The sequence below is a fragment of the Oncorhynchus masou genome, chromosome 18 (genome assembly GCF_036934945.1).
Source record: "Oncorhynchus masou masou isolate Uvic2021 chromosome 18, UVic_Omas_1.1, whole genome shotgun sequence".
In the NCBI taxonomy this organism is placed as follows: Eukaryota; Metazoa; Chordata; class Actinopteri; order Salmoniformes; family Salmonidae; genus Oncorhynchus; species Oncorhynchus masou.
Genome location: NC_088229.1, coordinates 74,511,825 through 74,539,198, shown reverse-complemented (window position 1 = coordinate 74,539,198; position 27,374 = coordinate 74,511,825). Strand labels below are relative to the sequence as shown.

The following is a 27,374-nucleotide window of genomic DNA, read 5'->3' as shown; positions in this document are numbered from 1 at the left end:
TGATGTTCATCTCAGATAAAGGACTCACCTCAGAGATATTCATCTCAGATAAAGGACTCACCTCAGTGATGTTCATCTCAGATCCAGGACCCATCTCAGATAAAGGACTCACCTCAGAGATATTCATCTCAGATAAAGGACTCACCTCAGAGATATTCATCTCAGATAAAGGACTCACCTCAGTGATGTTCATCTCAGATAAAGGACTCACCTCAGAGATATTCATCTCAGATAAAGGACTCACCTCAGAGATATTCATCTCAGATAAAGGACTCACCTCAGTGATGTTCATCTCAGATGAAGGAGTCACCTCAGTGATGTTCATCTCAGATGAAGGAGTCACCTCAGTGATGTTCATCTCAGATAAAGGACTCACCTCAGTGATGTTCATCTCAGATGAAGGAGTCACCTCAGTGATGTTCATCTCAGATGAAGGAGTCACCTCAGTGATGTTCATCTCAGATAAAGGACTCACCTCAGTGATGTTCATCTCAGATGAAGGAGTCACCTCAGTGATGTTCATCTCAGATGAAGGAGTCACCTCAGTGATGTTCATCTCAGCCACTTCTCCCTCTTTGTCTAGCTGCTGGAAAGATCCTGTAACAATAGTAAGTACATTTATGAATGATAACTTTGTTGGATATGACTATGGTCATGTCGATTAGACACCAAATGGAAGAAAACAAGGAGGGACTACCTCGACTTGTGCAATGAGAAAAAGGGTTTTAAAGCATTAACGGTTGCCCAGGTAACTGGTTTAGCATACATTAGGTCTACACACTGTACATCCATCTTGATTAACTAACAGCAGAGTACTTACTAAACATGGCTTCCAGTTTGACCAGACAGCAGATGAAGTTGTCAAAGTCTATGGCCTCGTTCTCAGCATAGCGAGCCACCAGGACCTGATTCAGCCTGTTGTTCAGTTTAAAACCTACGAGGGAGACAGCAGAGTCAGTAGTGTGTGTGTGTGTGTGTGTGTGTGTAGGTGTGTGTGTGTGTGTGTGTGTGTGTGTGTGTGTGTGTGTGTGTGTGTGTGTGTGTGTGTGTGTGTGTGTGTGTGTGTGTGTGTGTGTGTGTGTGTGTGTGTGTGTGTGTGTGTGACTATACCTGCCGACTCCACAGCAAGTCGCATCTCATAGGAGCTCATGGATCCTGACTTGTCCATGTCATATTCCCTATAGATGACCTACAGATAAAACACACAGATATCATATTCTCTATAGATGACCTACCGATAAAACACACAGATATCATATTCTCTATAGATGACCTACTGATAAAACACACAGATATCATATTCTCTACAGATGACCTACCGATAAAACACACAGATATCATATTCTCTATAGATGACCTACCGATAAAACACACAGATATCATATTCTCTATAGATGACCTACCGATAAAACACACAGATATCACATTCTCTATAGATGACCTACCGATAAAACACGCAGATATCAAATTCTCTATAGATGACCTACCGATAAAACACACAGATATCAAATTCTCTATAGATGACCTACCGATAAAACACACAGATATCATATTCTCTATAGATGACCTACCGATAAAACACGCAGATATCAAATTCTCTATAGATGACCTACCGATAAAACACACAGATATCACATTCTCTATAGATGACCTACCGATAAAACACACAGATATCATATTCTCTATAGATGACCTACTGATAAAACACAGATGTCATATTCCCTATAGATGACCTACCGATAAAACACACAGATATCATATTCTCTATAGATGACCTACCGATAAAACACACAGATATCATATTCTCTATAGATGACCTACCGATAAAACACACAGATGTCATATTCTCTATAGATGACCTACCGATAAAACACACAGATGTCACATTCTCTATAGATGACCTACCGATAAAACACACAGATATCATATTCTCTATAGATGACCTACCGATAAAACACACAGCTGTCACATTCTCTATAGATGACCTACTGATAAAACACACAGATATCATATTCTCTATAGATGACCTACTGATAAAACACACAGATATCATATTCTCTATAGATGACCTACCGATAAAACACACAGATATCATATTCTCTATAGATGACCTACCGATAAAACACACAGATATCACATTCTCTATAGATGACCTACCGATAAAACACGCAGATATCAAATTCTCTATAGATGACCTACCGATAAAACACACAGATATCAAATTCTCTATAGATGACCTACCGATAAAACACGCAGATATCAAATTCTCTATAGATGACCTACCGATAAAACACACAGATATCAAATTCTCTATAGATGACCTACCGATAAAACACACAGATATCAAATTCTCTATAGATGACCTACCGATAAAACACACAGATATCATATTCTCTATAGATGACCTACCGATAAAACACGCAGATATCATATTCTCTATAGATGACCTACCAATAAACACACAGATGTTATAGACAGGCCAGGATTCAATTTAAAGTTGCGTTATGTCTCAGCCGACTACATGCGCAGCGTTTACCATGAAATACGATCTCTGTGAACGTCATGGAAAACGCCTATAAAATAAGCATGGTCAGATTCATAGTGCCTGGCGCTATAACGCACCTTGGATTGAATCATGGCCATGCAGATTGCAAAAGGTAGGAAATACATGCATTTCTTTGAATGATTCAGTATATTAGGTTCAAATGTATGGAAGTATATGGCCAGTTTATTAGGTACACCCATCTAGTACCAGGTCAGACCCCCCTTTTGCCTCCAGAACAGCCTGCATTCTTGTGGGCATGGAAACGTTGCTCAATTGGTATCAAGGGACCTAACATAATGCCAGGAAAACATTCCCCACACTCCATTACACCACCAGTCTGTCCGGTTGACACCAGGCAGGATGGGACCATGGACTCATGCTGCTGATGCCAAGTCCTGACTCTGCCATCAGCATGACGCAACAGGAAGTGGGACTCGTCAGACCAGGAGATGTTTTTCTCCTCCACATTGTCCAGCGTTGGTGATGGCGTGCCCACTGTAGCTGCTTCTTCTTCTTCTTGTGTTTAGCTGATTGGAGTGGAGCCCCGTGTGGTCGTCTGCTGCAATAGCCAATCCGTGACGAGGATCGACGAGTTGTGCGTTCCTAGATGACACGCCGTTATTTGACTGTTGGTGGCACGCCTGTTAGTTTGCACGACCCTTGACCCAGCGTGCCTGGCACCGACGATCATACCATCCTCATAGGTAACTTGTTTTGCCCATTCTAACATTCAATGGAACATTAACTGAATGCCTCAATGCCTGTTTGCCTGCTTATATAACAAGCCATGGCCACGTGACTCACTGTCTGTAGGAGCAAATCATTTTCGTGAACGGGAACCTAAGAAAAATAATATTTAAATAAAATCAAGAGCTGCACTGTTAAGAGGTTTCTCTGCTTTTTCCAGTCGCTTAATGGCAGTTGGTTCACAATAAGTTCATGTTTCATTTTCAATAACTTACTATCAACTAGTTGCAAGTGGGTTACTGTAAAATTCACAGTAACTTACTGTAGATAATCCATCACTTTCACTGACCTGACAGTCTGGTAGGAAAGTGAGAAGTGGTGACTGTCTATAAAATATTTGGTATCACAGGCACTTAACTAACAGTATACAAGCGTAATCTTTATGAACAGAATATAACTGAGCACATTAACTGAGATGACGCTCCCTCTCATGAAAGTCACGCCCCCCAATTAGCCACACCTGCAATCTCCTGATAGGCTGTCGCTGCTATAGTATGCTGCCAATCCCTAAGTGTGTCACATGCTTCACAAACAACAACAGGTGTAGACTAACAGTCAAATCCTTACCAACGGGCCCTTACCAACAATGCAGAGAGAGAAAATACAAATAGTAGAGAAAATAGAGTGAAAGAAAAATAATAATAAAAGAAACACAAGTAACTTGACTTTTATACACCAATTTGATTGGTAGAGATAATTGAAGTAGATTCTGTATGTACATATAGGTGACTCAGGGGCCCACTGCGCCACAGGTGACTCAAATCAAATATTATTTGCTTCTAAAAACAAACAGACAAGGCACCGGGACATATAATAAACATTAACAGCAGTATTTGTGATGAGTCCTGAGAGATTAGTGCAAAAATGATCCGTGCAGATATTCCGAGTAGCTATTGGTTAACAATTTAAATAACTATTTAGCAGTCTTATACACTGAACAAAAACTATGCATGCAACAATTTCAAAGATTCCACTGAGTTACAGTTCATATTAGGAAACTAGTAAATTTAAATAAATTCATTAGGCCCTAATCTATCGATTTCACATGACTGGGAATACAGATATGCATCTGTTGGTCACAGATACCTTAAAAAAAGTAGGGGCGTGGATCAGAAAACCAGTCAGTATCTGGTGTGACCACCATTTGCCTCATGCAGCGTGACACATCTCCTTCACATAGAGTTGATCAGGTTGTTGATTGTTGGCTGTGGAATGTTGTCCCACTCCTCTTCAATGGCTGAGTGCAGTTGCTGAATATTGGCGGGAATAAGCTGTCGTACATGTCGATCCAGAGCATCCCAAACATGCTCAATGGGATGTCATGTCTGGTGAGTATGCAGGCCATGGAAGAACTGGGACATTTTCAGCTTACAGGAATTGTCTACAGATCTTTGTGACATGGGGCTGTGCATTATCATGCTGAAACATGAGGTGATGGCGGCGTATGAATGGCACAACAATGGGCCTCAGGATCTCATCACGTTATTTCTGTGCATTCAAATAAACTCAATAAAATTTAAATTGTGTTTGTTGTCCGTAGCTTTTGCATGCCCATACCATAGCCACACAACATTGACATCAGCAAACCGCTCGCCCACACAACGCCATACTCGCTGTCTGCCATCTGCCCGGTACAGTTGAAACTGGGTTTTATCTGCGAAGAGCACATCTCCATCGCAGGTGAGCATTTGCCCACTGGTCAGTTACGACGCCGAACTGCAGTTAGGTCAAGAATCTGATGAAAACGACAAGCACGCAGATGAGCTTCCTGGAGACGGTTTCTGACAGTTTGCTCAGAAATTCTTCGGTTGTGCAAAACCACAGTTTCATTAGCTGTCCGGGTGACTGGTATCAGAAGATCCCGTAGGTAAATAAGCCGGATGTGGAGGTCCTAGTTTAGCGTGGTTATACGTGGTCTGCAGTTCTAAGACCGGTTGGATGTACTGCCAAATTCTCAAAAATCATGCTGGATGCGGCTTATGGTAGAGAAATGAACATTACATTCTATGGTAAAAGCTCTGGTGGACATTCCCGCAGTCAGCATGCCATTTGCACCCTCCCTCAAAACTTGAGACATCTATGGCATTGTGTTGTGTGACAAAACTGCACATTTTACAGTGACCTTTTATTGTCGCCCAGCACAAGGTGCACCTGTGTAGTGATAATGTTGTTTAAATCAGCTTCTTGAAACGTTTGAAGGAAATGTTACATTGTGCATCGTGTCTTTGTCATAACAGTCCTTGGATCCTGGTAAAGATATGACACCCTCATTTACACTATTTGGCAGAATGCCCAGTATCCAGTTCTTTAAGTTAAGATAGGAGACGGTGCCAGACACATGCCGGAACCTACCCTATGAACTAAGCCTATGTAAAGAGTCTGTAAACAGTATATAAAAGTGAACTAAACCGGGACTGCCCCGTTAGAGCTACTGACAGATATTCACTACGGTGCATCAAGTTTGTTGGAACCTCTCAAGTCAACTGACTTTGAGTGTCCCTGTGTAAGAATTTCCACGATATATGCCACACCTGTCAGGTGGCTGCCAAAGAAGAAATGCTCACAAACAGGAATGTATTGTAAACACAAACAATTTGAGAGAATTAGGCTTTTTTGTGGGTATTGTCGAAGTGACTAGTACGGGCCACCTCCCAGACAGATCTACTAGCTTCACTCAGGCGTGGGTAGTCTTTCCCTGTGGATCTTCTCTTGACCTCAACTCCCAGCATGCATTGTAGGCCTGGATCTTCCCGCGGTTTGAACCTCTTTCCAGGTGAGGGGGCCTCCCTATCTTGCTTCCCTTCCCTGAGTTAGCATTTCAGCCCTGAGCTCCGCTTCATCAACCCGGGTCACTCCTCTTGGTCTATCCCTGCTTGTCACAGAGGTTAGCTCACTCCTTCCTACTGTTGACACTTCACAGGTAGTTTGTGACACGGTATACTACGCATCAACGAGCAATCCAATATTTATTTATAGTCCGCTCTGTACTATTTTATTGCGTGGCGCGGCTCTTTACTGCGTGTTATCACGCAGGATACGTTCCGCCATTTTTTATAAGCCTCAGACAGTCCTGCTAGCGGCTGGTCCTCCCTTGCTAGTTATCCGGACAACACCCTCACGGGTGAGTCACACTCGCTAATTCCGGGTTATAGGCCTTCGGCTAAGACTAATTACTTAAAATGAATTCTTAACTGAAAGCAGGGGTTTGACACTTCATCTGGGTAGAGGATGAACTAAGATCTCCTTTAGAGTGCCTTTTACACAGTTACCCTTGAGCTCCACTCTGGTTTCTCGAGCCCAAAATATGTGAACAACCGTCTTGATTTGGTCTTGATTTGGTCAAAGTTTGAAAGTGGTTTTTACATTTAATAAAAGCAGAGACACAGAGCTAGAAAATGTTATATCATACAATGCATTTGAGGAACAATGGGGAAGTAATTCTGCTTTGAAAGTTGATGAACCTCACTTTTGAGAAAATGGCCTTTGAATGTTTTGATACCTACTGGAGAGCTCTTCTTTGTCTATACCAATTCAGCATCGTTCACACCCTCTTAAGCTTTAGCCCCACCAATCTCATTAAGGTTTGATCCAAGTGTTCTGTCCTAACAATAGCAGTCAAGCACCCAAGATAACTGGCTAACGTTGGCTAGCTTGCTAGCTACTTCCAGACACAAATGAGAGACCAGCTTACTGACCATTTTACTCACTTAGCAGATCTTGTTAGGTTGTTTTTATGTTATCCATTGCGTTGGTGACTGCAACTGTGCTGCTGGCAACAATAAAAACATTTTTGCCAATGTTTACTGACACCATATTCAACAAGTGTTGAGCATTTGTAAATTCATAAATTATTCTGTGCTCTCTGGCACACCAAACTAGAGTGCTCTGAAATTATAGATAGACATAGCTGGTAAATTCAATCTGGCTATCAATATTTGCCGCAATGACATTCTATTGAAATTCTATTACTTGCATAGTGGAGTCTTTTGTTAAGACATAAACAGTGGGGCAAAAAGGTATTTAGTCAGCCACCAATTGTGCAAGTTCTTGTGCAAGTTCTCCCACTTAAAAAGATGAGAGGCCTGTAATATACATCATAGGTACACTTCAACTATGACAGACGAAATGAGAAAAAAAATCCAGAAAATCACGTTGTAGGATTTTTAATGAATTTATTTGCAAATTATGGTGGAAAATAAGTATTTGGTCACCTACAAACAAGCAAGATTTCTGACACTCACAGACCTGTAACTTCTTCTTTAATAAGAGGCTCCTCTGTCCTCCACTCGTTACCTGTATTAATGGCACCTGTTTGAACTTGTTATCAGTATAACATTTATTTATTATTATTTTTTTTTTTATTTTTTTTTTCTTCTTGGGCCTCTATAACTATATCTATTGTTTTTATTTTTGTTGTTGTTGTGTGATTTGGATTCATCCCCTCTACCACACGGAACTCCACTAATCTACTGACGGAACGCAAGAGGTGGCTAATAACAGACCTCCATCCTATGCTAGCTTGCTACCGATGGCCTGGCTAGCTGTCTAAATCGCCGTGACCCCCAACCAATCTCTCCACTCACCGGACCCTTTTGATCACTCGACTAAGCATGCCTCTCCTTAATGTCAATATGCCTTGTCCATTGCTGTTCTGGTTAGTGTTTATTAGCTTATTTCACTGTAGAGCCTCTAGTCCTGCTCACTATACCTTATCCAACCTATTAGTTCCACCACCCACACATGCAATGACATCTCCTGGTTTCAATGATGTTTCTAGAGACAATATATCTCTCTTCATCTCTCAATATCTAGGTTTACCTCCACTGTATTCACATTCTACCATACCTTTGTCTGTACATTATACCTTGATGCTATTTTATCGCCCCCAGAAACCTCCGTTTACTCTCTGTTCCAGACGTTCTAGACGACCAATTCTTATTTCTTTTAGCCGCACCCTTATCCTACTCCTCCTCTGTTCCTCTGGCGATGTAGAGGTGAATCCAGGCCCTGCAGTGCCTAGCTTCACTCCTATTCCCCAGGCGCTCACTTTTGACAACTTCTGTAACCGTAATAGCCTTGGTTTCATGCATGTTAACATTAGAAGCCTCCTCCCTAAGTTTGTTCTATTCACTGCTTTAGCACACTCTGCCAACCCGGATGTTCTAGCTCTGTCTGAATCCTGGCTTAGGAAGACCACCAAAAATTCTGACATTTTAATTTCAAACTACAACATTTTCAGACAATATAGAACTGCCAAAGGGGGCGGTGTTGCAATCTACTGCAAAGATAGCCTGCAGAGTTCTTTCCTACTATCCAGGTCTGTACCCAAACAATTTGGACTTCTACTTTTAAAAATCCACCTCTCTAAAAAACAAGTCTCTCACCGTTGCCGCCTGCTATAGACCACCCTCTGCCCCCAGCTGTGCACTGGACACCATATGTGAACTGATTGCCCCCCATCTATCTTCAGAGCTCGTGCTGCTAGGCGACCTAAACTGGAACATGCTTAACACCCCAGCCATCCTACAATCTAAACTTGATGCCCTCAATCTCACACAAATTATCAATGAACCTACCAGGTACCTCCCCAAAGCCTTAAACACGGGCACCCTCATAGATATCATCCGAACCAATTTGCCCTCTAAATACACCTCTGCTGTCTTCAACCAAGATCTCAGCGATCACTGCCTCATTGCCTGCATCCGTAATGGGTCAGCGGTCAAACAACCTCCACTCATCACTGTAAAACGCTGCCTGAAACACTTCAGCGAGAAGGCTTTTCTAATCGACCTGGCCGGGGTATCCTGGAAGGATATTGATCTCATCCCGTCAGTAGAGGATGCCTGGATATTTTTTTTAAATGCCTTCCTAACCATCTTAACTTCTTGAAACTCCCCATCCCATATCCGGGTTTGTGACTAAAGCCTCAGGCTCATTAGCATAACGCAACGTTAACGATTTCTGAAAATCGCAAATAAAATTAAAATAATGCGTCTGCTCTCAAGCTTAGCCTTTTCTTAACAACACTGTCATCTCAGATTTTCAAAATATGCTTTTGAACCATAAAAATTGACTAATTTGTGTAAGAGTATGCAAAGCTAGCATAGCATTTTGAGTAGCATTTAGCACGCAACGTTTTCACAAAAACCAGATAACCAAATAAATAAAATCATTTACCTTTGAAGAGCTTCTGATGTTTTCAATGAGGAGACTCCTAGTTACATACCAAATGCGCAGTTTTTCCTGAAAGCGTCTGTGTGTAGGAGAAATCGTTCCGTTTTCTACATTGCGTCTGGCTACCGAAACGAACCGAAAATTCAGTCACCTACAACGTAAAACTTTTTCCGGATTAACTACATAATATCGACCGAAACATGGCAAACGTTGTTTGGAATCAATCCTCAAGGTGTTTTTTTACATATCTCTTCATTGATATGCAGTTCGTGGAAGCTTGCTTTCCTCTCTGTATCCCATGGAAAAATACTGGCAGGTGACTTTTGCACACCAATTTCGGCGCAGGACACCGGGCGGACACCTGGTAAATGTGGTCTCTTATGGTCAATCTTCCAATGATCTGCCTACAAATACGTCACAATGCTGCAGACACCTTGGGGAAATGACAGAAAGGGCAGGCTCATTCCTCTCGCATTCACAGCCATATAAGGAGACAATGGAAAACAGAGCCTCAAAAATCCTTGTCATTTCCTGGATGCCATCTCATCTTGGTTTTGCCTGAAGCTCACGTTCTAGGGCACGCACAGAGAATATCTTGGTATTTCTGGACACGTCAGAGTGTTTTCTTTCGAATGCTATCAATTATATGCATAGTTGAGCATCTTTTTGTGACAAAATATCTTGTTTAAAACGGGAACGTTTTTCATCCAAAAATGAAATAGCGCCCCCATAGATGTAAGAGGTTAAATAAACATGCCCCATTCAAGAAATTTAGAACCAGGAACAGATATAGCCCTTGGTTCTCCCCAGACCTGACTGCCCTTAACCAACACAAAAACATCCTATGGCGTTCTGCATTAGCATCGAACAGCCCCCGTGATATGCAGCTGTTCAGGGAAGCTAGAAACCATTATACACGGACAGTTAGAAAAGCCAAGGCTAGATTTTCAAGCAGAAATTTGCTTCCTGCAACACTAACTCAAAAAAGTTTTGGGACACTGTAAAGTCCATGGAGAATAAGAACACCTCCTCCCAGCTGCCCACTGGACTGAAGATAGGAAACACTGTCACCACTGATAAATCCACCATAATTGAGAATTTTAATAAGCATTTTTCTACAGCTGGCCATGCTTTCCACCTGGCTACTCCTACCCCGGTCAACAGCACTGCACCCCCCACAGCAACTCGCTCAAGCCTTCCCCATTTCTCCTTCTCCCAAATCCGTTCAGCTGATGTTCTGAAAGAGCTGCAAAATCTGGACACCTACAAAACAGCCGGGCTAGACAATCTGGACCCTTTCTTTCTAAAATTTTCTGCCGAAATTGTTGCCACCCCTATTACTAGCCTGTTCAACCTCTCTTTCGTGTCGTCTGAGATTCCCAAAGATTGGAAAGCAGCTGTGGTCATCCCCCTCTTCAAAGGGGGGGACACTCTTGACCCAAACTGCTACAGACCTATATCTATCCTACCATGCCTTTCTAAGGTCTTCGAAAGCCAAGTCAACAAACAGATTACCAACCATTTCGAATCTCACCATACCTTCTCTGCTATGCAATCTGGTTTCAGAGCTGGTCATGGGTGCACCTCAGCCACGCTCAAGGTCCTAAACGATATCTTAACCGCCATCGATAAGAAACATTACTGTGCAGCCGTATTCATTGATCTGGCCAAGGCTTTCGACTCTGTCAATCACCACATCCTCATCGGCAGACTCGACAGCCTTGGTTTCTCAAATGATTGCGTCGCCTGGTTCACCAACTACTTCTCTGATAGAGTTCAGTGTGTCAAATCGGAGGGTCTGCTGTCCGGACCTCTGGCAGTCTCTATGGGGGTGCCACAGGGTTCAATTCTTGGACCGTCTCTCTTCTCTGTATACATCAATGAGGTCGCTCTTGCTGCTGGTGAGTCTCGGATCCACCTCTACGCATACGACACCATACATACAACTCTCCTTCCATGGCCTCCAATTGCTCTTAAATACAAGTAAAACTAAATGCCTGCTCTTCAACCGATCGCTATCTGCACCTACCCGCCTGTCCAACATCACTACTCTGGACGGCTCTGACTTAGAATACGTGGACAACTACAAATACTTAGGTGTCTGGTTAGACTGTAAACTCTCCTTCCAGACCCATATCAAACATCTCCAATCCAAAGTTAAATCTAGAATTGGCTTCCTATTTCGCAACAAAGCATCCTTCACTCATGCTGCCAAACATACCCTTGTAAAACTGACCATCCTACCAATCCTCGACTTTGGCGATGTCATTTACAAAATAGCCTCCAATACCCTACTCAACAAATTGGATGCAGTCTATCACAGTACAATCCGTTTTGTCACCAAAGCCCCATATACTACCCACCATTGCGATCTGTACGCTCTCGTTGGCTGGCCCTCGCTTCATATTCGTCGCCAAACCCACTGGCTCCATGTCATCTACAAGACCCTGCTAGGTAAAGTCCCCCCTTATCTCAGCTCGCTGGTCACCATAGCATCTCCCACCTGTAGCACACGCTCCAGCAGGTATATCTCTCTAGTCACCCCCAAAACCAATTCTTTCTTTGGCCGCCTCTCCTTCCAGTTCTCTGCTGCCAATGACTGGAACGAACTACAAAAATCTCTGAAACTAGAAACACTTATCTCCCTCACTAGCTTTAAGCACCAACTGTCAGAGCAGCTCACAGATTACTGCACCTGTACATAGCCCACCTATAATTTAGCCCAAACAACTACCTCTTTCCCGACTGTATTTAACTTATTTATTTATTTTGCTCCTTTGCACCCCATTATTTTTATTTCTACTTTGCACATTTTTTCATTGCAAATCTACCATTCCAGTGTTTTACTTGCTATATTGTATTTACTTTGCCACCATGGCCTTTTTTGCCTTTACCTCCCTTATCTCACCTCATTTGCTCACATCGTATATAGACTTGTTTATACTGTATTATTGACTCTATGTTTGACTCTATAAAAGACATCTGTCCACAACCTCAAACAGTCACACTACAAACTCCACTATGGCCAAGACCAAAGAGCTGTCAAAGGACACCAGAAACAAAATTGTAGACCTGCACCAGGCTGGGAAGACTGAATCTGCAATAGGTAAGCAGCTTGGTTTGAAGAGATCAACTGTGGGAGCAGTTGGAAGACATACAAGACCACTGATAATCTCCCTCGATCTGGGGCTCCACGCAAGATCTCACCCCGTGGGGTCAAAATGATCACAAGAATGGTGAGCAAAAATCCCAGAACCACACGGGGGGACCTAGTGAATGACCTGCAGAGAGCTGGGACCAAAGTAACAAAGCCTACCATCAGTAACAAACTACGCCACCAGGTACTCAAATCCTGCAGTGCCAGACGTGTCCCCCTGCTTAAGCCAGTACATGTCCAGGCCTGTCTGAAGTTTGCTAGAGAGCATTTGGATGATCCAGAAGAAGATTGGGAGAATGTCAAATGGTCAGATGAAACCAAAATATAACTTTTTGGTAAAAATTCAACTCGTTGTGTTTGGAGGACAACGAATGCTGAGTTGCATCCAAAGAACACCATACCTACTGTGAAGCATGGGGTGGAAACATCATGCTTTGGGGCTCTTTTTCTGCAAAGGGACCAGGACGACTGATCCGTGTAAAGGAAAGAATGAATGTGACCATGTATCGTGAGATTTTGAGTGAAAACCTTCCATCAGCAAGGGCATTGAAGATGAAACGTGGCTGGGTCTTTCAGCATGACAATGATCCCAAACACACCGCCCGGGCAATGAATTAGTGGCTTTGTAAGAAGCATTTCAAGGTCCTGGAGTGGACAAGCCAGTCTCCAGATCTCAACCACATAGAAAATCTTTGGAGGGAGTTGAAAGTCTGTGTTGCCCAGCAACAGCCCCAAAACATCACTGCTCTAGAGGAGATCTGCATGGAGAAATGGGCCAAAATACCAGCAACAGTGTGTGAAAACCTTGTGAAGACTTACAGAAAACATTTGACCTGTGTCATTGCCAACAAAGGGTATATAACAAAGTATTGAGATAAACTTTTGTTATTGACCAAATACTTATTTTCCACCATAATTTGCAAATAAATTCATAAAAAATCCTACAATGTGATTTTTGGATTATTTTTCTTCTCATTTTGTCTGTCATAGTTGAAGTATACCTATGATGAAAATTACAGGCCTCTCTCATCTTTTTAAGTGGGAGAACTTGCACAATTGGTGGCTGACTAAATACTTTTTTTGCCCCACTGTAGCTAGCTAGCTAGGTAAACAATGAACCACAATACCAACTCATGATGTAACTACCCTGTATGAATCTGCAGGTAGCTAACCAACCAGGTTCAATGTCAGCTAGCTAACATTAAGCTATAATTAGCCAAGCAAATGGCTCTGAGATATGAATAATAAGATCATACACGTAACGTTAGATAGCAAACCAACCAGCTAACATTAGCTCGCTAGCTAACAGTACACTTTAACTTGAAATGAAAACGACTTTCTGTCAAAATTAGAAACGTGTAATATCTGAAAATATATCTAGCTAGACTTTATTACCCGAATGAAGGAACGATTCTCCTTAGTTTGAAGATGTCATTTTTTCTCTATTTCCTTAGCTCTCATACTCTAATTCCAGTGATTTCAAAAATTGGTCCTCCAGAAAGTGGAGGATAACACTTATGCAGTTCTATTACAAGATAATTAAATAAAATAATATATAATAATTATTAAATTATTTATAAATAAACCAATAAAAAAAAAAATATATATATAAATACATTATTTATATATTATTAAATAATAAATTTAAAAAATTAAAAGCCACAACAGTAGACAGGATTACTTAATACACCCACTGACCAGTTCAAATAGACAGAAGCAAGTAAGGCAGACCAATCCGAACTCATCTCTCGGCATGTCCAGCCCACTCATTTTCTCAGCCAATCATGGCTAGTGGGAACGTTGCTGACTTTTTCTGTGGCTAAACCAACTAGGCTCATAATTTAACAATTTATTCATATTTACAGATGGCATACACATTTGTTATTAAGGCACTTGAAAGTTCACATGTTCCAGAAGGTATTTCTCCCCAAAAATGCATTTGGATTAAAAATAAATAAATACATAAATATATGTGTCAAGCCCTGACCTGAGTATTCTTTGTTTTCTTTATATATTTTGGTTAGCTCAGGGTGTGATGAGGGTGGTATGTGTGTTTTTGTCTCATCTAGGAGTTGTGTACTATCTAGGGGTTTTTGTAGATTTATGGGGTTGTTTACCATCTAGGTGTTTATGCAGGTCTATGGTTGCCTAGATTGGTTCTCAATTAGAGGCAGGTGTTTATCGTTGTCTCTGATTGGGAACCATATTTAGGCAGCCATTTTCTTTTGGGTATTTGGTGTGTTATTGTCTATGTTACGTTGCATGTTAGCGTTGTGTTTCGTTAGCAGTCAAGGTCGTTTTGTTTAAATGTTCTTTGTGTTCTTCCTTCAATAAAGAAGAATGTATTCTAACAACGCTGCATTTTGGTCTACTCCATACCACGATCGTGACAATATGTTTACGTTTAAATGGCTCTCCGGTGAAGTAGTGACCTGCGACATAGCCTAGTATCCTGAAACAAGTCACATGGTCTGGCCCCAGGACACCTGAGGGGAACCCCCTGAGCCTGTAGTTATAATGCTACTTCTTAATAACCCTCTTCAATAAATAAATTTAGTATGAAAACCAGCAACAATTCTACAGTATTTTGGTTCCACAGCTTCACAACTGATGTATTTTATAGATTTTTCATATAGGAATTATACTGCAGTAATGTAGCTTCTAACTATAACAATTATATTCTGTTCATACCTTGCCCCAGTATTCTAACGTCTAATACCTCAATCAGCTCCTGATCTGACTTACTCAGCAAATCCCTCTTTCATCATCTTTTACATTGGGTTTTATACTTACTTTTTGCCCAAGCCCATGCCTCTTTTGACTATAGCCACAACCCCCTCCCTAAACATCTAAACATGACATTTAAGCAAAGCTACATAACACATTGTCTCCTTTACATGTGATGTTTACACAGAGTCAGCAAACACATTGGTTCTGTCTCAGGGAACGACAATCTTTGGTGTTTTTTGCTTCATGGCCTACTTATCATCAAGCAATTCTACGAGCCATACAAGATGAACCACCGCCCTCCGACATAGGATCATCTGTCTACAGTTTACCTTCACCCTCTGACAGAGGAACATCTGTCTACAGTCTGCCTTCACCCTCTGACAGAGGATCATCTGTTTACAGTCTACCTTCACCCTCTGGCAGAGGATCATCTGTCTACAGTTTACCTTCACCCTCTGACAGAGGAACATCTGTTTACAGTCTAACTTCACCCTCTGACAGAGGAACATCTGTTTACAGTTTACCTTCACCCTCTGACAGAGGAACATCTGTTTACAGTCTAACTTCACCCTCTGACAGAGGAACATCTGTTTACAGTCTACCTTCACCCTCTGACAGAGATACATCTACATACAGTCTACCTTCACCCTCTGGCAGAGGATCATCTGTTTAGTCTGCCTTCACCCACTGACACAGGAACATCTGTTTACAGTCTGCCGTCACCCTCTGACAGAGGATCATCTGTTTACAGTCTACCTTCACCCTCTGACAGAGGATCATCTGTTTACAGTCTACCTTCACCCTCTGACAGAGGATCATCTGTTTACAGTCTACCGTCACCCTCTGACAGAGGATCATCTGTTTACAGTCTGCCTTCACCCTCTGACAGAGGAACATCTGTTTACAGTCTACCGTCACCCTCTGACAGAGGATCATCTGTTTACAGTCTGCCTTCACCCTCTGACAGAGGAACATCTGTTTACAGTCTGCCTTCACCCTCTGACAGAGGAACATCTGTTTACAGTCTGCCTTCACCCTCTGACAGAGGAACATCTGTTTACAGTCTACCTTCACCCTCTGACAGAGATACATCTACATACAGTCTACATTCACCCTCTGGCAGAGGATCATCTGTTTACAGTCTGCCTTCACCCTCTGACAGAGGATCATCTGTTTACAGTCTACCTTCACCCTCTGACAGAGGAACATCTGTTTACAGTCTACCTTCACCCTCTGACAGAGGATCATCTGTTTACAGTCTACCTTCACCCTCTGACAGAGGATCATCTGTTTACAGTCTGCCTTCACCCTCTGACAGAGGATCATCTGTTTACAGTCTACCTTCACCCTCTGACAGAGGAACATCTGTTTACAGTCTGCCTTCACCCTCTGACAGAGGATCATCTGTTTACAGTCTACCTTCACCCTCTGACAGAGGATCATCTGTTTACAGTCTGCCTTCACCCTCTGACAGAGATACATCTACATACAGTCTACATTCACCCTCTGGCAGAGGATCATCTGTTTAGTCTGCCTTCACCCTCTGACAGAGGATCATCTGTTTACAGTCTACCTTCACCCACTGACACAGGAACATCTGTTTACAGTCTGCCTTCACCCTCTGACAGAGGATCATCTGTTTACAGTCTACCTTCACCCTCTGACAGAGGATCATCTGTTTACAGTCTACCTTCACCCTCTGACAGAGGATCATCTGTTTACAGTCTGCCTTCACCCTCTGACAGAGGATCATCTGTTTACAGTCTGCCTTCACCCTCTGACAGAGGATCATCTGTTTACAGTCTACCTTCACCCTCTGACAGAGGATCATCTGTTTACAGTCTGCCTTCACCCTCTGACAGAGGAACATCTGTTTACAGTCTGCCTTCACCCTCTGACAGAGGAACATCTGTTTACAGTCTACCTTCACCCTCTGACAGAGGAACATCTGTTTACAGTCTGCCTTCACCCTCTGACAGAGATACATCTACATACAGTCTACCTTCACCCTCTGGCAGAGGATCATCTGTTTAGTCTGCCTTCACCCTCTGACAGAGGATCATCTGTTTACAGTCTACCTTCACCCACTGACACAGGAACATCTGTTTACAGTCTGCCTTCACCCTCTGACAGAGGATCATCTGTTTACAGTCTACCTTCACCCTCTGACAGAGGATCATCTGTTTACAGTCTGCCTTCACCCTCTGACAGAGGATCATCTGTTTACAGTCTGCCTTCACCCTCTGACAGAGGATCATCTGTTTACAGTCTACCTTCACCCTCTGACAGAGGATCATCTGTTTACAGTCTGCCTTCACCCTCTGGCAGAGGATCATCTGTTTACAGTCTACCTTCACCCTCTGACAGAGGATCATCTGTTTACAGTCTGCCTTCACCCTCTGACAGAGGATCATCTGTTTACAGTCTACCTTCACCCTCTGGCAGAGGATCATCTGTTTACAGTCTGCCTTCACCCTCTGACAGAGGAACATCTGTTTACAGTCTAGCCACACCCGTCACTTCCTCTCTGCCATTGCCTGGGTTGTGCTGTTGTCTAGCTGCTTGTGGTTGAGGCCTCTTCCTGCCCTTCTTCCTCTTCTTCTTGATCTTTCTTGTTTTCAGCATTACCAGAGTTCTGTCCGGGGTCTGGAGGAGTAATCGGGTCATATTGACTAGGCTCATTCATGACACCCTCTTCCTTGACCTGTGGCTCGTTCACTCTCTTTAGACTTGCCCTCACACTGGACACACGTTTCCTCTTGGAGTTATCAATATATACCATTCTTCCTGTTCCATCATGTACGGTTCGTACTTTAACATGATAGGGTGTGCCCCAAGTAAATACACTCACAGGGTAAACACTGCCGAATTGGTTTGGATCAGGACAGAACAGGCAGTTAACCCACTGTTCCTAGGCTGTCATTGAAAATAAGAATTTGAATTTGAATAAGAATCTGACTTGCCTAGTTAAAGGTAAAATAAAAAAATATATATATTTTTTTTTTAATGAACATACCCTGAACACTAGGTTAACCTTACATGAAACTTTCCACCTGCATCCTGTTGTACTTGCGAATATCCCCTGTTGACAGGTCCCCGGGCCCCTCTATTGGTGGCTCTCTGGGATTTTTATAGTTCTCTCGGCATCCGTTGAAATAGGCCTTATCCTCTGTCAGCTATATTGTCCAATCTCCCTGATACCACATTGGCCACATTCTCCTTGCAAGAGTCCAGTACACATACATTATCATTTAATTACATTTTTCACCATTTTCTAGACTTTATTTTTTAATTTATTTTTCCTTAAAAAAAATAACAAATATAAAAAATCTAAACATACTATTTTTTCCGGTCATTTTCAACGTTCATTTTATCATCATTTTTTTCTCCCTTTTAAACTTAAACATAAAATCAAAACAGCCAGTTTTAAGGAACTCAAAACCCTAACAAAACAAAACACAACCTTATCCCGGGGAGAATGCTCAAAATGCCCTCCTCACCTGGATCACACCTTGAGTGCGCTCACACCGACGAGTCAATAAAACTCAGTATATCCAGTGACTCAACCTCAGTTTCTCCCTCCAATCGAGTCTCAGTGTCTAGTTCAGCAAGGGCCTTTATTTGCCTTATAGGCCAAGAGTTCTGTTAAGATCTCCAACGCTTCTGCTGTTTTGACTGATAGGTCCTCTAGCTCCTCTATCCTCGCCCTTCTATTCCCTTCCACCAACACTTACCTACTGATAGGTCCTCTAGCTCCTCTATCCTAGCCCTTCTATTCCCTTCCACCAACACTTATCTCCTGATAGGTCCTCTAGCTCCTCTATCCTAGCCCTTCTATTCCCTTCCACCAACACTTACCTACTGATAGGTCCTCCAGCTCCTCTATCCTAGCCCTTCTATTCCCTTCCACCAACACTTACCTACTGATAGGTCCTCTAGCTACTCTATCCTCGCCCTTCTGTTCCCTTCCACCAACACTTACCTACTGATAGGTCCTCCAGCTCCTCTATCCTAGCCCTTCTGTTCCCTTCCACCATCACTTACCTCCTGATAGGTCCTCTAGCTCCTCTATCCTCACCCTTCTATTCCCTTCCACCAACACTTACCTACTGATAGGTCCTCTAGCTCCTCTATCCTCGCCCTTCTATTCCCTTCCACCAACACTTACCTCCTGATAGGTCCTCTAGCTCCTCTATCCTCGCCCTTCTGTTCCCTTCCACCAACACTTACCTCCTGATAGGTCCTCTAGCTCCTCTATCCTCGCCCTTCTATTCCCTTCCACCAACAATTACCTACTGATAGGTCCTCTAGCTACTCTATCCTCGCCCTTCTGTTCCCTTCCACCAACACTTACCTACTGATAGGTCCTCTAGCTCCTCTATCCTAGCCCTTCTGTTCCCTTCCACCAACACTTACCTACTGATAGGTCCTCTAGCTCCTCTATCCTCGCCCTTCTATTCCCTTCCACCAACACTTACCTCCTGATAGGTCCTCTAGCTCCTCTATCCTCGCCCTTCTGTTCCCTTCCACCAACACTTACCTCCTGATAGGTCCTCTAGCTCCTCTATCCTCGCCCTTCTGTTCCCTTCCACCAACACTTACCTACTGATAGGTCCTCCAGCTCCTCTATCCTAGCCCTTCTGTTCCCTTCCACCATCACTTACCTCCTGATAGGTCCTCTAGCTCCTCTATCCTCACCCTTCTATTCCCTTCCACCAACACTTACCTACTGATAGGTCCTCTAGCTCCTCTATCCTCGCCCTTCTATTCCCTTCCACCAACACTTACCTCCTGATAGGTCCTCTAGCTCCTCTATCCTCGCCCTTCTGTTCCCTTCCACCAACACTTACCTCCTGATAGGTCCTCTAGCTCCTCTATCCTCGCCCTTCTATTCCCTTCCACCAACAATTACCTACTGATAGGTCCTCTAGCTACTCTATCCTCGCCCTTCTGTTCCCTTCCACCAACACTTACCTACTGATAGGTCCTCTAGCTCCTCTATCCTAGCCCTTCTGTTCCCTTCCACCAACACTTACCTACTGATAGGTCCTCTAGCTCCTCTATCCTCGCCCTTCTATTCCCTTCCACCAACACTTACCTCCTGATAGGTCCTCTAGCTCCTCTATCCTCGCCCTTCTGTTCCCTTCCACCAACACTTACCTCCTGATAGGTCCTCTAGCTCCTCTATCCTCGCCCTTCTGTTCCCTTCCACCAACACTTACCTACTGATAGGTCCTCTAGCTCCTCTATCCTCGCCCTTCTGTTCCCTTCCACCAACACTTACCTACTGATAGGTCCTCTAGCTCCTCTATCCTCGCCCTTCTATTCCCTTCCACCAACACTTACCTCCTGATAGGTCCTCTAGCTCCTCTATCCTCGCCCTTCTGTTCCCTTCCACCAACACTTACCTCCTGATAGGTCCTCTAGCTCCTCTATCCTCGCCCTTCTGTTCCCTTCCACCAACACTTACCTACTGATAGGTCCTCTAGCTCCTCTATCCTCGCCCTTCTGTTCCCTTCCACCAACACTTACCTCCTGATAGGTCCTCTAGCTCCTCTATCCTCGCCCTTCTGTTCCCTTCCACCAACACTTACCTACTGATAGGTCCTCTAGCTCCTCTATCCTCGCCCTTCTATTCCCTTCCACCAACACTTACCTACTGATAGGTCCTCTAGCTCCTCTATCCTCGCCCTTCTGTTCCCTTCCACCAACACTTACCTACTGATAGGTCCTCTAGCTCCTCTATCCTCGCCCTTCTATTCCCTTCCACCAACACTTACCTACTGATAGGTCCTCTAGCTCCTCTATCCTCGCCCTTCTGTTCCCTTCTGTTCCCTTCCACCAACACTTACCTACTGATAGGTCCTCTAGCTCCTCTATCCTCGCCCTTCTGTTCCCTTCCACCAACACTTACCTACTGATAGGTCCTCTAGCTCCTCTATCCTCGCCCTTCTATTCCCTTCCACCAACACTTACCTACTGATAGGTCCTCTAGCTCCTCTATCCTCGCCCTTCTGTTCCCTTCCACCAACACTTACCTACTGATAGGTCCTCTAGCTCCTCTATCCTCGCCCTTCTATTCCCTTCCACCAACACTTACCTCCTGATAGGTCCTCTAGCTCCTCTATCCTCGCCCTTGTGTTCCCTTCCACCAACACTTACCTACTGATAGGTCCTCTAGCTCCTCTATCCTCGCCCTTCTGTTCCCTTCCACCAACACTTACCTCCTGATAGGTCCTCTAGCTCCTCTATCCTCACCCTTCTATTCCCTTCCACCAACACTTACCTACTGATAGGTCCTCTAGCTCCTCTATCCTCGCCCTTCTGTTCCCTTCCACCAACACTTACCTACTGATAGGTCCTCTAGCTCCTCTATCCTCGCCCTTCTATTCCCTTCCACCAACACTTACCTCCTGATAGGTCCTCTAGCTCCTCTATCCTCGCCCTTCTGTTCCCTTCCACCAACACTTACCTACTGATAGGTCCTCTAGCTCCTCTATCCTCGCCCTTCTGTTCCCTTCCACCAACACTTACCTCCTGATAGGTCCTCTAGCTCCTCTATCCTCGCCCTTCTATTCCTTTCCACCAACACTTACCTCCTGATAGGTCCTCTAGCTCCTCTATCCTCGCCCTTCTATTCCCTTCCACCAACACTTACCTCCTGATAGGTCCTCTAGCTCCTCTATCCTCGCCCTTCTGTTCCCTTCCACCAACACTTACCTCCTGATAGGTCCTCTAGCTCCTCTATCCTCGCCCTTCTATTCCCTTCCACCAACACTTACCTCCTGATAGGTCCTCTTCGGCCTTTCCCTTAACTGATGCTCCCATGGTGCTCCAACAGCACCATCCTCAGTCACCTGAGGGTCCAAGCCATTCAGCGGACTCTCAGTCAGGACTGGGATCAGGGTCCCAGTAGCACAATCCCCCCCCCCCCCGGTGGATCCAGGCCATCTAGCAGGGTGTCTGTGACCTGTACATCCTCCCCATCAGGTTCCTGCCTTAGGTTCAGAAACTTCCAGAAAATGCACCCAGATCCCCACACCAGATCTGACATGTTCAATACCCAACCCCATAGTACCCGATACCCAACCCATAGTACCCAATACCCAACCCATAGAACCCGATACCCAACCCATAGTACCCGATACCCAACCCATAGTACCCCATACCCAACCCATAGTACCCCATACCCAACCCATAGTACCCCATACCCAACCCCAGAGTACCCCATACCCAACCCCATAGTACCCGATACCCGACCCCATAGTACCCGATACCCGACCCCATAGTACCCGATACCCGACCCCATAGTACCCGATACCCGACCCCATAGTACCCGATACCCGACCCCATAGTACCCGATACCCGACCCCATAGTACCCGATACCCGACCCCATAGTACCCGATACCCGACCCCATAGTACCCGATACCCGACCCCATAGTACCCAATACCAACCCATAGTACCCAATACACAACCCATAGTACCCAACCCCATAGTACCTCATACCCAACCATTGTTATGTCCAGCACGTACAATATCCATCTCCCTTCATACCGTATTGTTGCCACATCTAATATTTACCAAATCAACACTATGTGTTTTAATTGTACAATTGATACAATTGTATAATTGAGAGCATCCTGTCGGGCTGTATCACCGCCTGGTACGGCAACTGCCCAACGCATCACTGGGGGAAACTACCTGCCCTCCAGGACACCTACAGCACCTGATGTCACAGGAAGGCCAAAAAGATTATCAAGTACAACAACCACCCAAGCCACGGCCTGTTCACCCCGCTATCATCCAGAAAGCGAGGTCAGTACAGGTGCATCACAGCTGGGACCGAGAGACTGAAAAACAGCTTCTATCTCAAGGCCATAAGACTGTTAAATAGCCATCACTAGCCGCCCTCCACCAAGTAACCTACCCTGAGCTTAGTCACTGTCGCTAGCCGGCTACCACCCGGTTACTCAACCATGCACCTCAGAGGCTGCTGTCCTATGTACATAGACATGGAATCACTGACCACTTTAATAATGGAACACTGGCTCCTTTAATAATGGAACACTGGCTCCTTTAATAATGGAACACTGGCTCCTTTAATAATGGAACACTGGCTCCTTTAATAATGGAACACTGGCTCCTTTAATAATGGAACACTGGCTCCTTTAATAATGGAACACTGGCCCCTTTAATAATGGAACACTGGCTCCTTTAATAATGGAACACTGGCTCCTTTAATAATGGAACACTGGCTCCTTTAATAATGGAACACTGGCTCCTTTAATAATGGAACACTGGCTCCTTTAATAATGGAACACTGGCTCCTTTAATAATGAAACACTGGCTCCTTTAATAATGGAACACTGGCTCCTTTAATAATGGAACACTGGCTCCTTTAATAATGGAACACTGGCTCCTTTAATAATGGAACACTGGCTCCTTTAATAATGGAACACTGGCTCCTTTAATAATGGAACACTGGCTCCTTTGATAATGGAACACTGGCTCCTTTGATAATGGAACACTGGCTCCTTTGATAATGGAACACTGGCTCATTTAATAATGGAACACTGGCTCCTTTAATAATGGAACACTGGCTCCTTTAATAATGGAACACTGGCTCCTTTAATAATGGAACAATGGCTCATTTAATAATGGAACACTGGCTCATTTAATAATGGAACACTGGCTCATTTAATAATGGAACACTGGCTCCTTTAATAATGGAACACTGGCTCCTTTGATAATGGAACACTGGCTCCTTTGATAATGGAACACTGGCTCCTTTAATAATGGAACACTGGCTCCTTTAATAATGGAACACTGGCTCCTTTAATAATGGAACACTGGCTCCTTTAATAATGGAACACTGGCTCCTTTAATAATGTTTACACACTGCTTTACTCATCTCATATGGACATACCGTATTCTACTGCATTTTAGTCAATGCCACTTCGACATTGCTCGTCCTAATATTTGCGTTTGGTGTGGTGCATACATTGGATTTATCCAACGTAAGCATCACATTGTCTGCGTAGACGGTTTGACAGAAATGGTGGCAAAAGGTGAATGTTGAACTTATGTAGAACACATATCCAAGATTACGCTGCGTATGGTTTTGCACCGCGACGCTGTCGGTATGAATTGAAGCGTTGTCCGTGTTCAATACTGCGTTAACTCACTTCTCCTAAAATTCATACTGTATAAAGCTGCATCTACCTACCTTAGTGATTTTCATTGAAGAGTTTCACAGACTCGACCGGGGTAGGTTAACCTTAGTGACCCCAGAACAGACTCGACCGGGGTAGGTTAACCTAAGTGACCCCAGAACAGACTCGACCGGGGTAGGTTAACCTTAGTGACCCCAGAACAGACTCGACCGGGGTAAGTTAACCTTACACTCTTCCAGCCCATGGTTTGTTGCTTCTACACGCTCCTTTCCCCATAAATGTGTGCCCGGGTCCCCTTTAAAATATTGAAAACACCAATCTGAGTACAGCCTTGGATGTTCTCCTTCCTTTTAAATCCAATTCACTTGTATGACTATCTGCTAACTCGGTCCAGTGCACTGTGACCCGGTATAAGTACCTATGTTCCAGGTTTACGTCCAAAACTCAATAACCAACCTCATCATTCAAGTGACCATCAATCACCCAATTTAGTAGACTCTGTAAGAACCCAGCTCGCGATTAATTTATCTCTTCCCTCAAAACGTTTCCCGACATTCCAGTGTCTAAATAGCAACCCCACCCATCCTAGCGTTCATTCCCTGGCCCCATTCACATATCAATCGGGAGGACATGGGTCTCAAACACTGGAATGTCTGCAGTCTTGTTTAATATTTCTGTTGTCTTGAACCCCACTCCAACATGCGTTCGTTCCCAGCCTGGCTCTCCAATCAAGCACAGAGACACCACCAGCAGTACTAGAAACAGCATACCCCATGCTCCTCAGAGACCTCTCCCTTCAGAAGTTGTTTTCCAGCTTCCCCCCACTTCCACTATTCTACTCTTCATCTGAGCAATAGCTTCTACTTCCTCGTTACCCTTCCAGTACTCTTCTTCTTTCAGTGTGCTTTCTGGGGTATTATTTCATGTTGCAAATCCATTAGCAACTCACTATCAGTTATTATTCTCACCGTTTTAATGTGCTCATCTTTAGTTTATAATAAGCCTGCAGGCACTGCAGTTACTTCAGAGGTTTGAAGTTGACCCCACAACTGTTGGACCGTTTTCAGAGAAGCCGTACACGTGTCTGATAAATGTTTTTCACTTGTCTCTCTTTTGGGCAACACTGTCTATAATATTTTACAGTTCTCTCAGCACATCAGACTGAAAGCAAGGTTGTCATGGGTACCGCCTGTGGGTGCGGTAACCCGGCTTCCTGTAGCGATCTAGTCAGAGCTCAGATCGAAACTGCCAGCCTTCCCGGTCGAGCAAAGCACTGGGGACCCTGTTGCTGTTTAACATCTCAGTCTTCTTCTTACTGTCATTCTCGTTTCAGTTTCCTGTAACATGGCATCATGTGCCCATTAGGGATGTTTTGATTGGACGAGGCCTTGAGCTGTCTTCAAATGCTCACATAATCTCCACCATTCTCAGGATTGTTATTATTTGTGGTGGTGGGAGCCTGGAAATGTCCTGGATCATCCCCTTTTGAACTTACCCCCTGACCGTCAGTCTAGGGGCTCCCACTCCCCACCCATGTGGTAATTACATGTTCTATGTACAGTGCATTCGAGAGAAAAAAAGTATTCAGACCACTTGATTTTTCCACATTCTGTTACGTTCCAGCCTTATTCTAAAATTGATTAAATAGTTTCCCCCCCCCCACCCATTCATCAATCAACACACAATTGCCCATAATGACAAAGAAAAAATAGGTTTTTAGATTTTTTTACAAATGTATGACAACATAAATACGGAAATATTAAATTGACATCAGCATTCAGACGCTTTCCTCAGTACTTTGTTGAAGCACCTTTGGAAGCTATTAAAGCCTCAAGTCTTTTTTGTTATGATGCTACAAGCTTGGCACACCTGTATTTGGGGAGTTTCTCCCATTCTTCTCTGCAGACCCTCTCAAGCTCTGGGGAGTATTTCTGCATAGCTATTTTCAGCTCTCTCCAGAGATGTTCAATGTGGTTCAAGTCCGGGCTCTGGCTGGGCCACTCAAGAACATTCAAAGACTTGGCCGAAGGCACCCCGGAATGGTTTGGCTGTGTGCTTAGGGTCGTTGTCCTGTTGGAGGGTGAACCTGTTGGAGAGTAAACCTGTTGGAGGTACTAAGTTATGGAGCAGATTTTCATCAAGGATCTCTCTGTACTTTGCTTTGCTTCATTCATCTTTGCCTCAATCCTGACTAGTCTCCCAGTCCCTCTCGCTGAAAGAAATGATGCTGCCACCTCCATGCTTCACCGTAGGGATGGTGCCAGATTTCCTCCAGACGTGACAGTTGGCATTCAGGCCAAAGAGTTCAGTTGTGATTTCATCAGACCAGAGAATCTTATTTCTCATGGTCTGAGAGTCTTTAGGTGCCTTTTGGCAAACTGCAAGCGGGCTGTCATGTGCTTTTTACTGAGGAGTGGCTTCCGTCTGGCCACTCTACCATAAAGGCCTGATTGGTGGAGTGCTGCATAGATGGTTGTCCTTCTAGAAGGTTCTCTCATTTCCACAGAGGAACTCTAGAGCTCTGTCAGAGTTTTTCATGACCCTTCCCCAGATCCGTGACTCGACACAATCCTGTCTTGGAGCTCTACGGACAATTCCTTTGACCTCATGGCCTGATTTTTTTCTCTGACATGCACTGTCAACTGTGGGACCTTATATATACATGTATGTACTTTTCCAAATCATGGCCAATCAATTGAATTTTCCACAGCTCAACTCCAATCAAGTTGTAGAAACATGTGAAGGATAATCAATGGAAACAGGATACACCTGAACTCAATTTTGAGTCTCATTGCAAACGGTCTGAATACTGATGTAAATAAGTAATTTCTGCTTTTTATACATT

At 43.9% G+C, this 27,374-nt stretch overlaps 1 long non-coding RNA gene across 1 annotated transcript; it reads right to left on the bottom strand.

The window, feature by feature from the left end:
• Positions 1–777: 777 nt before the first annotated feature.
• On the bottom strand, positions 778–25,571 carry LOC135505265 (uncharacterized). Its single transcript, XR_010450240.1, has 3 exons — positions 25,498–25,571; positions 1,111–1,189; positions 778–934 (listed from the first exon to the last, which is right to left on the bottom strand). It is a non-coding gene; the product is annotated as an uncharacterized LOC135505265 (long non-coding RNA).
• Between the last annotated feature and the right edge of the window lie 1,803 nt (positions 25,572–27,374).